Source organism: Buteo buteo, chromosome Z, assembly GCF_964188355.1.
Source record: "Buteo buteo chromosome Z, bButBut1.hap1.1, whole genome shotgun sequence".
Classification (NCBI taxonomy): domain Eukaryota; kingdom Metazoa; phylum Chordata; class Aves; order Accipitriformes; family Accipitridae; genus Buteo; species Buteo buteo.
In genome coordinates this window covers 51,074,186-51,087,637 of record NC_134204.1, presented here as the reverse complement: position 1 = coordinate 51,087,637, position 13,452 = coordinate 51,074,186, and positions in this window count along the sequence as shown.

The window sequence follows — 13,452 nt, the reverse complement described above, 5'->3', positions numbered from 1 at the left end:
TTACTTACTGCTACAACGTTCAAGTTCAGAATTAAAACACGCTTCTTTACTGTGCTTTCTACTCAAACACAGGTCTGCAGCTAACCTAAAGATAGCACTCCTACATTTTTTTTCCCCTTAATCTGGAATAATTTATTTAGCACCACATATACTCATGATGCTCTGGCAAACAAACAGGCCCCTCTGCTTAGAACAATACACAACTCAAGAACCTCATCTTGTGAGCTGCCCCATACTTGCAAATCTCAATGCGAACATGAAACTTACCGAGAAGAACAGACTGACAGCTCCAAAACTTCACTGTCCAGCAACAAGTAGGTAGGTAGCAAGTGATCATCACTAATAGTGACAATAAAGCTCCTACCCCGCTGGGTCAGATAGGATCTGATAGTACTCAGGCAGATGTTTTTTCCATTTGCAGATGTTAAGGCCCAGCCCATACACCCCAGAGTTCAGCAAACAACTTTTTTTATCTTCTAGATCTTAGAAAGTTAGTTACAGTGTAACTTCAGAAGCAAAGAGCCTGAATATGGTCCCGTTTACACTAAGCCGTAGTCCCCCAAGACAATGGGACTTCTTAACGGATAAAATAGTCTCTGCTTATTTGAAAGTTACTAAACCTTAGTAATATGGCAAAATAACAGGAATTCCAGTCAAACCTGACTCTCATCTGGTTCTAGATTCATATTCCTAATCTTGCTTTAGACTGCAACATTTATTTGTTTTCACTTCCTCATTCTCTCTCAAAATCAAAACTGCTTTCACACAGCAGCTTTCTAAAGCTTGTTTTTTTCTTGTTTGATCCTTGTAGTCCAAGACTTTTGCATACAATCATCACTGCTTACCAGATATTTTAAGTCAGATTATGTCTTCCCTCTGTTAATTGTAGTGCTTACCCATGAATTACACAGGATTGGTTCCTGCTTCAGTAACGTTCTGAGGCATGCATAGCACCACCAGCAATTTAAATCAAAACATATGGAAGGAGCTAGTGAATCATATAAGAAGCACACTTACAGGGGAAAAAATATAAAAAAATTAAAAGAGCCAGTGAGATTCAGAATACCGCTGATAACATGTGGCATTCAATCCCTCATTTTATACTTTAATGCTCCTCCTGATTGAAATGCAACCCTCCATCTACATAGTGATTTGAAAAAACCTGATCAATGGTAAGCAACTGACAGTATTATTCAGTAAGGTTTTTTATAATATTGTGCATAAATCCAAAGCATTTCTGAAAGAAAGATTACATTGATATGTAATTGCAGTTAAGAAGGAAACTACAGTTCAGTGGTTGTTAGTCTACTTCTAGTTATTACTCAGAGATTTTTTTATGACCCTTTCCCTCTGAATGTTCTGAATGCAGTCATAGAAATGTAATGACACACTGCAATAATCGAGTACTTGTCTGAATAATGAGACAGCAATGGCAGGATTTCTATAGGAAAGTGCTATGTAACCACCTATGGTTTATGTGCCTGCAGTGACAATTTATTAGATGTGAAGGTAAGTCTCTTACACATTCCATGTCCAAAACATGAAACTAAATATAATTTTGGCAGCACTTGTATTGAGAATTCTTGGAAAGGACCCTCCAGAAGACACCAAGTTCATACAAACAAGACTGTATGCGACAAATTCTCAAAGATAATCAATGCATGATGCACAAGGTCACCAGCAAGATTTTTTCTGAACTATCACACAGCAGCTCTTCAGATGGTGTGAAGCTAATTAAAAGCTAAAACTCTGAAAAAGTCTATCTATCCATATCAACCATGCTGAACTGATGCATGCCGTTCTGCAATCAAGAAATTTTGTGCATCAGAGCAGAAGCCATTTAGAAAGCTGAATCACTTGTTTTTACAACTTCTGGTATTAGCATTCAAATTTTGTTACAATGAAGTGAAAGGCCAAGACACTCACTGATCAAGACACTGTTGAAACGCCCGAGGCTGAATTTAACAATAGTCTTACGCTGCCCTCAAGTGGCCTGGACGAGAAAGCACAGTTAGGAAAATTTGCTCAGAAATTTCATCTGCCGTTTTAAGGGACGATTCCTTCACCGAAAAGACAGCATACTTATTTGTAACAAAGAGACAAGGACATTTCACTGTGGATACCTGGGTGTGGCATTTTTCATTTTACCCACTTACAAAGTACACATTATTTCAATTACAGAACACACAGAAGAATCAGGATGTCCTTCATTGGGTAGCAAAGTTTTCACTACCACAAGAATTTTTTATTTTAATATGTCCTGGTGTGGCCAAACAGGATATAAGCAATTTTTAGAAGTGCTCAGGGAGGGGCTGAATGTGGTTCCCACTGAAACCAGTGTAAGTTTCAAAGGCAAAAATTTGTTAAGAGCATTTGAAAAATACTTCAATAAAATATGTGTAAAAATTATACTTACTGCGATACACTAGCATCTGGACTGGAAGTTAAGTTCAGTAAGCCATATTTATTTAATCTTCTGTCTCTCAGTCTCAATTTCCCATTATCCCATTATCTGTCTTCAAATTCACCTTCTTCCTTTTCTTTACACTACACAATTATTAGATTTGTCACTGTCCGAGTCTTTCTTATTCTATTTTGTTCAGTTATACATTGTTCCATTTACAATGTATTAGTTTTTTATAACTTTTTTTACCTCATTTTGTCACATTACCTTTGAAACACATTAGATGCAGTTAATTTCATAAGTTTTAGCAGCTCAAGATAAATAACTAATAAAGTATTTCCTTGTGAAAGACTGATTAAAAGTTACTTTGTTTTTAAATCTATCCCAGTGTTTTTCAAAATGGGAATTGCATGAAAGTTCAGACTGATCACAATGGGTTAGAAAAATCTAGCGCTAGCCAGCAATAACTTACTTTGTTTGGGGCAAGAAAAGACAAGAATTTTAATAGCTGTCCACAAGTGCCTAGATTAGCTAGGGAACTGTCACAGGTCAGTTCCTTCAGGGCAGTGAAGAAAGTTTTAAACACCTGCGCCCACAAAATACTGTCATTTTTCCAATTCTCTAATCCAGGTAAACTACACAGCCTCCTGAATTAGAAGCTCAACAGACAGAAAAATCCAGGTGACAGAGAAAACAATAATTTTTCATGTTTGTTTATATCACAATACCAACTAACCAAATTAACTTTGTAAATCTTTGCAGCATGATTTACAATATTGGCAAGTATATTTACATCATGTGTACACCTTTGTTTCCACTTTTTCCTAAACATAAGGAAAACAGGAGCTAGCTTTTCTAAATATTCTTAGACACAAGAAGACACAAGAGAACCAAGATTCAACTTGAAGTTTGGGGGTTGAAGTTTCAGACTCCAATACTAATAAAGCAGCTTTTTGTTTGGCTGTAACTACTCCCAGACAGCGTATAATTAACACAACATCAAATTAATCTGCTTTGTATCTTTTAACAGTCAAACTAAGTATACGTACTGACACCTCATCATGCATATTTTACAGAGTTTTATTATAAAAGTATTGTGAAACAAAACTAAGAATCTACTTGTTTAACCCCATGTAGCCATTTACTCATCATTTTTTCCAATTAAAATTTTATCATTTGTAAAAGTCTTAATATTGATACCTATGCAGCTACATAAAACAACAGAGGCTGAAGAAAACCAAGAATGCCAGGCAGAACATCTTAAAACTCAAACACATAAATCTGACCAAAAGCTTTTCTTTCAAGATCTGCTCCTCTTGTCAGCCAGAAATTTTGACCTGACCTGGCAGCAGAAACGTTGAGGTTCTCTTAGATGAGAGCAATCTGGCAGGCCGCACAGAACTGGCCTCTTGCTATCCAAACAGCAGTCAGCTGGGATTGCTGTGCAGCAGTCAAAGTCCAGACACTACTGTATAAAGGCAAACATGTACTCATATACATAACATTTTGCTTTACTTTTTAAGCTAAGTAACACATGTACATTTTACACACACATTTTAAACCAAGCAAGCATCCGAGATGGGCACCAGCTCACGAAACTCGCAAAATCTTCTATAAAATGAGTATTTTAGGTGGACTAGAAGTTGCACCATATTAGGTTTGAGCCCATCAATGTTATCAGTGTCAGCATAGTTTCACATATCAAGGTCCATCAGCTGAGAACATGAGAGCAAGCACTCATTTCCAGGTAAAAAGGTTCAAAATTGCACTATTGTCTGAGTTCACACAGGGATTAACAGTGGCTGACAGACATCCCAAGACAGTTGTAGTCCATCAGGGCACGGAAAGGGGGCAGGGAACATCCACACTTCTCTTACCATTTATGTCTTGTAAAGCAAGAAACAATCATACATCTTTCAAGACAGAAAATTTAGTCTGTTCATAACAGCTCTGATTCTCTTTTGTTCCATTTCTTTTCCTTTGGTGTTCAGAAGAAATGTGTTCCACATTCTGATTAATACTTTTCAGCCACTGATTTCTAATTAATTGTGGCTAACAATGAGCAGCTTAATATGGCATTTCTCCCACTCTCAAAAGGAATAAGATATGTCATACATTCTATACAAACCCTTATAAATGCAAATTTACACTTTCAAAATTAGAGGATTTCAAATACAACTGACTCTTCTCTCACAATGCTTTTTATTTCGGTTCTGCAATTTTGGCTTTTTGCTTTTTTTGCTTTGCGGCTTTCTTGTTTCTATTACTTTATTTTGAATCTTCTTTGATGTTTGTGTTGCTGTTAATGGAACCACAGAACAATGTTGGAAGGGACCTTTGGAGACTGTCTAGTCCACTTTCCTGCTCAGAGAAGAGCCAACTTTGAAGTCAGATCCACATTGCTCAGGGCTTTGTCTAGTCAAACTTTGAGCATCTCCAAGGATGAAGATGGCAAAGCCTCTCTGAACAACCTGCTCCACCATTTGACCTTCCTCACTGTGAAGAATTTCTTCCTAATATCTACTCAGAATCTCCCCCACTGCAACATCAGCCCATTGCTTCTCAGCCTTTCCCTCTGCACCTCCAGGAGCCTGTCTTCGCTACAACCACCCCTTAGATAGCTGAAAACAGAAACTAGAAAGCCCCCTCCAAGCCATCGCTTCTTCCAGACTAAACAGTTTCCCAAGACTCTCTTTGTATATCATGGGCTCCAGCCTGCATCTCAGTGGCCTACCACTAGACTCTCTCCAGTATGTCTGCATCTTCCTTGTGCTGGTGAACCCCAACTGCACACAGCACTCCAGACACCATCTCACAAGTGCTTAATTGAGGGAATTCATTCAATTAAGCTGCTTCTAATGCTACCCAGGGTGGGCTTGGCCTTCATTGCTGCAAGGGCACGCTGCTGATTTTTTGTTCAACTTCTTGTCCACCAAAATTCCCAGATCCTGATTTGCAAGGCAGCCTTCTAGCCAGTCAAGCCCCCAGTGTACCTGTTGGACGAGGCTGGTCCCTTCCAAGTGTAGGACTCTGCACCTGACTGTTGAACTTCAAAAAGTCCCCATCAGTCCACTTCTGCAATCTATTGCATTGCCTCTGAATATCAGCCCTGACCTCCGGCTTATCAGTCATTCCCCTCCCCAATTTGGTGTCATCTGTGAACTTCCTAAGGGTGTACTCCACCCCATTTTCTAGGTGACTGATGAAGACATTAAATGTTAGCATCCCTAATATAAACCCCTGAGGAATGCCATGCCTAACCAGCCACTATCTGAACTCCTACTCTTTTAGCCCACCAGTCCAGACAGTTTTCCACTCACCTGCTAATCGGCCAATCCAGTGCATGTTTCTCCACTTTGGATACAAAGAGGCTGTGTCAAAAGTTTTGCTCTTCCCACACCCACACTGCTAATCACATCATTGTATAAGGCAATCAGGTTGGTCAGGCACAACTTGCCTCAGTACATCTGTGCTTGCTGATCCTGATCATCTTCTCCTTATGTGCCTGGAAATGGCTTCCAGGAAGACTGGCTCCATGGTCTCCCTGGGGTCTTTGATGAGGCTGCCGGGCTTGAAGTTCCCCAAATTCACTTTATCTTTCTTCAGGATAGCTGTGATGCTTGCCTTCTTCCAGTCATAACATACTTTACCCAGTCATCATGTCTTTTGGAAGGCAGAGAGAGGTTTCGCAATGACATTGACTAGTTCCCTCAGCAGCACTGGATGCATCCCACTCAGTCCCATGAAATTCTGTGTATGTCTAGATTGCTTAAGTCCCTAACTCAATCTTCCTTTAGCATGGCTCAAACTTGGCCTCTAGGCACACAGATCTAAGAGACCTGACAGCAGACCTTGCCAGTAGAGAAAGAGCAAAAAAAAGCTGTTGAGTAACTCAGCATTTTCTACTTCCTTTGTCACTGGGCCCACCACCCCATTCTTAAGCAGATCTACATGTTCCTTAGTCCATTGTTGCTGCTTAGGCAGCTCTAACAGCCCTTCTTGTTGCACCACAAATTTCAGCTCCAGCTGAGCTTGTCTTCTACTTCACCTGAGCAATGTTTATTTCTTTCATGTAGCCCATCCCCACTTCCACCTATGTGGAAGTACCTTCTGCTTCAGTCAGAGCTCCCCATTCACCCATGTGGACCTCCAGCCACATTCTCTCAATCTGTGAACTTCAAAACATGCAGTTCCTATGCCTGAAGGAGGCTATTCTCGACAACCAAAAAGCTCTCCTGGGCCTCTTTACTCTCCACAGCTGTCTCCCATGGGATCTCGTCTACAAGCTCACTCAAGAAGCTGACGTCCATTCTTCTGAAGATGAAGGTCACTGTTCTGCTACACACTTTCTCTTTTCCCACAGTAATACAAGGGATGAACTCAGGAAACAACTTTCTTAACATGCTGATGAAGAAGTGCTTCTACTAATCATACATACAGTCTAAACCAAAACCTCTTACAAACGTAAAGTACTGACGTAAAGGTCTCTAACAGTTTCGTAAACATAATTTTTTATTTCTCTGCAACAGATAGCTCATTCTTCTAATTATGCAGATGGTTTCTGTAACATACATGGCCTCTCATTCTACTCTGAAGATAACAATACTAAAGATGACACAGATATGTACCTTACCCATGTCCAAAAAACCCAGACAGAACACCACCCTTGCCCTGCAAGTGCTTAAATGTGCAAGGAACCCATTTGTTTTACCTAGTTATCTCTAGAAAGCTGTGTTTACCCACATTTTTTCAAAAACATCAAGTGTAGTAAGCCTGCTTACAGCATACCCTACACACACATGTACACACATAGATACCACACACCCCACCCCACTCAACAAGATCAGGATACTTATAAAACACAGTCAGAACTTTTTTTTTTCTTCTTTCAATTAAGAAAAGCTGTCTGAAGGAAAATTCTTATTATTACAAAATGTCTACCCTCGCATCCTATTTTTTGCATTTAAAGTAGTCAGCATATCATATCCCATATGTCTTTACTCTGGGCCCAGGGTGACAGTTTTTTCCACAATTCTCTAAACTAAGCTTCACTGGATATAAGTAAGTGCCCTAACCACTGGACTACAGTCACAATGCATCTTGTTTAGCCACAAAGCTAGAATTCCATTCTGTTTGCGCAGAAATAACAGAGAAGGCCCTAGGCTAGCTTACGATTTAATAACTGGAGTCTCCAGGGAGCCCAAGATGCAACCCAGAGAGGTGCCTCAGAGCAAAAAGTGAACTGTACCATGCCTCCCACTTATTTCACATCTTTTGATTCAAAACTTGAATGTTTTTATGTCACAGCTGGAAAAGCAAATGTATGTTGTTTGCTCTACTGTGAATAAAAGCGGAAGCAATTTTGTGGACACTGCTGAGTTGTTAAATGATAAAAAAGCCACAATATTAAGAATGAAATGAGGTTTTTCTAACTACAAAAAAGGCAGCAACAAGCTGATTAATTCCATCAAGCATAAAACCAAGTGTTCTCACTAAATTGAGATCCAGGTGCAATTTATGGGGTAAAGGTTTTGGACTAAAAATTAAATCAAGTTAAATCCTTTTGCAGAAATTATTGTAAAGAAAAAAGAATGAACACTATCAATAAGCAACAGTGTCATTTGCAACCTAATCATTGAACGTGTTCCAATCAACAGACTACAGAAAAGAAGACCTGTGTAAGTACTGTGATGTTAGGTTTGTCACCACAGCTTCTTGGAACCACCCCTCTGTGCAAAAGTACAGAAATGTTATGACAAGTGGATGAGCTCTGATGCAAATCAGGATGCTGAACTTCCCTTGGCTTGCACTGGGTTATTTGACAGAGACAGACCCCTAGCACAGAGCTGAATCAGAGATGAGCAACCACTCTCTGGAGCTACACAACTTCACCTCCAGATTTCTACACCTGTGCTCGGAGCAAAGGAACCAGAGAGAACAACACTGGGAAAACAGAAGTCCCCAGTGCCACATAAGAAAGCAGAAGGGGCCTTTCATGAGAATGTCCCCCTTCCTGCCCTAATAGAACATAAACATGCACAGATTCTCACTGCAGCATCACCCCATTCAAATCACCACCTTGTTTACTCTGTTTCTTTTTTTCCTCACCTGTCCCTTTCCTTTTCCCCATAGACATTTCCTTCCTGAAACGAAGCTTCTGGAATTGTTATTCCACCCGCCATAGTCTAGATCTTCTGTAACTATAAAACAGAGGCATACAGATAAATAGAATTATCTCAACTCTGCCAGGGTAAATGACCTTTTAAGACACTAAACTGCTACGGCTCCAACCAGCTGCTTCAGTAAGTGCTAGCTGCTGTGGTCTCAAACATTGATCATACCTCCTTACTTATGTAAAATAGCATTTAGAGACTGGCTACTCCTGGAGAAGAAAAAAAAAAAAAAAGTACCTGCAGCACAGATGTACATTTTATGAATGAATTGACAGAACTGTTCCTGTTCTGCAAGAGGATACAACTCCAAGGCCTGTCAGAGCTTTAAACAAAATATAAGCCACGAGCAAAGCAGAACACTCTCCCTCCTTCCCACTAAGAGATAGCAGGGTAGGGCTTTTCCACATCTAGTTTCCGTCTTTCAACTAACATACACTATCAATATGATGTTTTATCAAGTGTTTAGAGAATTCACTATCTTCTTCACAGTAACGGAATTTTTACATTGACAAAATTTCACAGAAGCACAGCTACCACTACAACAAAATAAAAATACCTGATTATTTTGGAGTATAGTTATTCTCAGCTGTGAGTCTTCTCTGCTGCTGAAATCTGTTATAAAAGACTGATTGGTACTTGACCTTCAGCCAAACCAACAGTACAAATCCTTCCTGACAAAGGGGTCAGCAACTGCAGCTTCAGCCTCACTTCCTGTCCCTTTACCGTTCACATCCTGGGCACTGGCTCCTGTAAGGCTGTGTTTTGACACGTTAAGTGAAATAATTAGCACCAGTTTTGCTTTTACTAATTGCTGTGATCAATTGTTTGATGGCACTTACTTATGGAAAGAAGGGCCTTAAACATGCTAAAGTACTTCCTGATTCTAACAGATTCTCTGCTCTGCTGGTATATAGTGTTTACATCAATGTTACATAATCCTAGAAATACAGAGCACTCCTTTTGAGGCAGGAAGATAGAGGTATGCTTCTTTCACCCAGCTTTTTATACGACCCTCATCAATCTGTGGCTATGTGTCCGAGCAGTAAACATGGTACTTCTGCTCAAAACAGACAAAACATCCACAGTATTCTTCACTGAAAACTCAGTCTTAACTCTTGATCTCAGTTTAGTTTATATGAATACTGGGCACTTAACTGAATAAGCAACCTTGCATTTTGAGTTTGCTTTTTGAAAAGTGTGAAAACAGCATATAACATCTGCGACCTATTTACCCATGCATTTTTAAAAGCAATACTTGATAGGATTATGTATATATCTTTGTTTTAAATTCACTCACTGCCTCTGTAAGAGCAAAATCAGTCGCTCTGTTATAATCTCCAGGGTGTTAGAAACACACATTCTGGACTGTCTGTTGGATGTTCTGTGTGTTGGAAACCTAGCAACACCTATAAAGATGTTACTGAGTAGATGTGAGCCAGTTCTTTTTCATTTATACCATGAGTTGAGAAGAGGTAGTCTCCTTCTTCTTGAACCTCTAGGTGAAATGCTTTTTCTCTCAAGAGCCTTTTGTTTCTCAGAAAAAAACACATTTGCTCTCTTGACATTTCTCCCTCAAAGGGGCTGGATCCTCAGATATTTCTCAAGTTTCCCATCTCCAGAGAGTTTTGTTCCTACCCCAGCCACTGAAGCAGTCACCTTTCCTTAAACCACCAAGCCCCTTCAACTTCTACACAGAGGACTCTGCATTTTAGCCTTAGACACAGGGGGTTTTTCCACCTAGCAGCCCTGTAACTAGTCCAAGTGTCAGGTGTAGGCACATTACAGTCAAATAAAGCCCACATCTCCTCTTCAACTCCTTCATGACTGGTATAGGGCATATACCCGGTGGCCAACCCTGGCGGACAGCTCTGCCCAACAGTATTAGCCTAGGTTTTGATTTTTACCCAATTTCTTCATGCTTAGCTATGGATTGGCTAGACTACACTGTTACAGTTTGTCAAAAGGACAGAAATTCTTAACTGGAAATAACAATAAAACAAGCTTACATTCTGTCAAGTTTATTACAGACATTCCCTGTCTGTTAAAAACTAAAGGAAATCGTTGCCATGGCTGCTTTTTACCCATTAACTGGAGAAGAAACAGACAGAATCAAGAGATAAATCTGTATTTAAATCCATAGCAAATACAACCATAATCAAATAAAAGATTAACACAGTGCTCTTGAGAAAAATTCCATCTGGTCCACAGAAATAATTTCCAACACACAAGAAAATAACAAAGAAAAAGGAGAAAATAAGACAACTGTAGCCTAAGTCAAGATGGCTTGTCCAAATCTGCAACAGTTACTGTCATGGGATTTTCCAAAACTGTGTTGGGTATATGTGGTCAGCTTGGCTCAAGAAGACTGGACAGCTCAATATCTAAAAGAATGCAAAATTTCATACCTAGGAGGTGTTAGCTCAAACTCAGTGACCGACATTCTGAAAACTTGACATAAATGTCACATGCAAAGTTTAGCTCGCCCTCTCGGACACTCATCAGAGGGTTACTTGGGTCTCTGTGTAATTTTAAGTCCTAGAACCAGAACAGCCTAAGTACATTCACTGGATTTAAAGAAAAGGGAACTCTCCTGTAGCTCCACAGCAACCTGGAGGTAGCACGGACCCTTCAAAGTCTTCCACAGCTCTTGCAAACACATCCCTGTCATTCATTCCTGAAGGAATCAATCTTTTTGCACAGTTTAATTCTTAAGGAACATGCAGCAGATACGGACAAAACCTAAACACACAGAGGGTTTGAACATAGCCATGCTATTGTAGTGTAACCATTACTTCAAGCTGGACGAAAATAATAAAATTGACATAACATTTCACTCTCTCAAATGCTCAAGTATTCTGTGTCACTCTGTAAGCTAGAGACACATCCTTTAAAGCGGTCAGTTTACTTTCTGCATTGTTCAACTGTCCTGAGGACAATGAAGTATTTTCAGACCAAGCTCACCCTCTATGTGTAAACCCCTCATAAAACCTGAGTCCTTCTCCGTCTCAGTTCATGATCTTCTCAGTTTCATACTGTACTCTCTGTGTAAGCTCTGCCTTTTTCATACCTTATTGCCATCCCCATGGATGCCATCTTTACTAGAAATACATTAGCAAGCAGTACAGATTAGTAAGAGTCAATCTGCAAAGCTAATGTGAGAATCTAACACCCATACTACAAACATTTCAGCATTTTGGGTTTTATTATTTTGTCATGCTCTAGTTTGGACACACAGACCAAATACCTATTTGTGGTCAGAGTATATTTGGTGTGCATCTTCCAGTTCATTCAAGAAGAATCCAATCCACACAGCCCAAGACCACTCCAAAACCTCAAACTAAACCACAGCCAAATTCACTTTGAAAGAACAGTTTCAATCCAAACTAAAATATTGACGTATACATACCTCTTGATCACTCCTTTTTTTAACTCCTTAAGAATTGAATAAATAAATAAGTGATCCGTAAGCTTTCTCTGCCAGTAATTTTCCATGCCAAGTTCTTTTTCAGTGGATTATTGCTTAATAACCATTTGTTGTCTCTGATTTGAAGCAATGTAACATGGGTATTATCTGCAAGGTGAGACATAAATTCTACCAGAGACCACTAAATCTTACAGGAAGAATCCAGTCCTCCTTAACTTCTAAGTCATATCTAGCTTCTTCAAATTTGCCCCCTACTGCTTCCCAACACACTCTCCACTCCACCCCTACCTCTGAAAAGCAGGAACACCTTCCGGATACCTCAGGGAGTTTACAGAAACATAACAGCAGATATTGCCTACCTCAATCATTCAGTTAAGTAGACATACTACAGCAATTCAATTTCAGACCACACATCAGCTTCTATCTACTTAAGGTAAATCATTTCCACCTTCTGCCCATGAAGATTAAATAAAGGTGAAATCCTCAGGTTGCTTACAGGCTTTTGTCACTGAATTAGTTTGATTACTTGGAGAAACAGAAGAGACCAAGACATCTTCCAGAGGGTGTCTTAGATCCATCACTATTGTAGAGCTGAAGGGCCATACAGGATAACCCCACTTTCCCACGTCCATCTCCCTGGTTTTTTTAGTATCTAAGATGAAGTCTGCCATTTCTCTGTGATGCAGTTAACATATCTCACTTTGTAACTGGCCTTAGAAATTATAGGACAGAGCAGCTGTACCAGAGCTATTACCTAGCCACAGAAGTAACAGAATGCAACTCAAGCAGAAGGAAATTGATGGCAGGGTGGCTGAAGTCTACCTTTTAGCAACAAACTGACAAGTGCTTTTAAGAGCTAGAAGAGGGCAACTAATACCCAGTCCTCCCATTTCCTGAAGGTTCAGTGATGTCTTAACAGCCACAACTTAGGAAAAAGTTTTCCTTCAATTGTATTTTTCCCGCATTGTGCTCACCATTGTCTGACAGGTGTCTTAAGCTCAGTACTACTCATCATTTGAGCATGTCTTCAGTTTTCAAGGTACTATGGAACACACTCATCTGAAACTGAAGCAAAGCTAAACTGGTTAGCAAGCTCACCTCGTGGCTACCCTTGAAACAATTCCATGGTTCTGCCCTCACTTGGAAGTCTTCTTACCTTCCTGAATCACGTGCATCTGCAAGTCAGATTCCAAGGAAAGCAACAAAAGCTTTACCGGGTTACTTTCATACAGGGTTCAGCAGTGATGCAATTAACTTCAACAGTCATGTTTTAATTCACAAATGCCAATGTTGGTATAAAGCATACACATAGAACAGAAATTAGAACAGTGAAAGTAGTACACACATCACATGCCTTTTCCCACATTTGAGTGCCAATGGTTGATCTCAATATCCTTAAGTGCCTTTCATGAACTTGTTCTGATAGCAGGTTTCCCAGCCATAAACCTTAC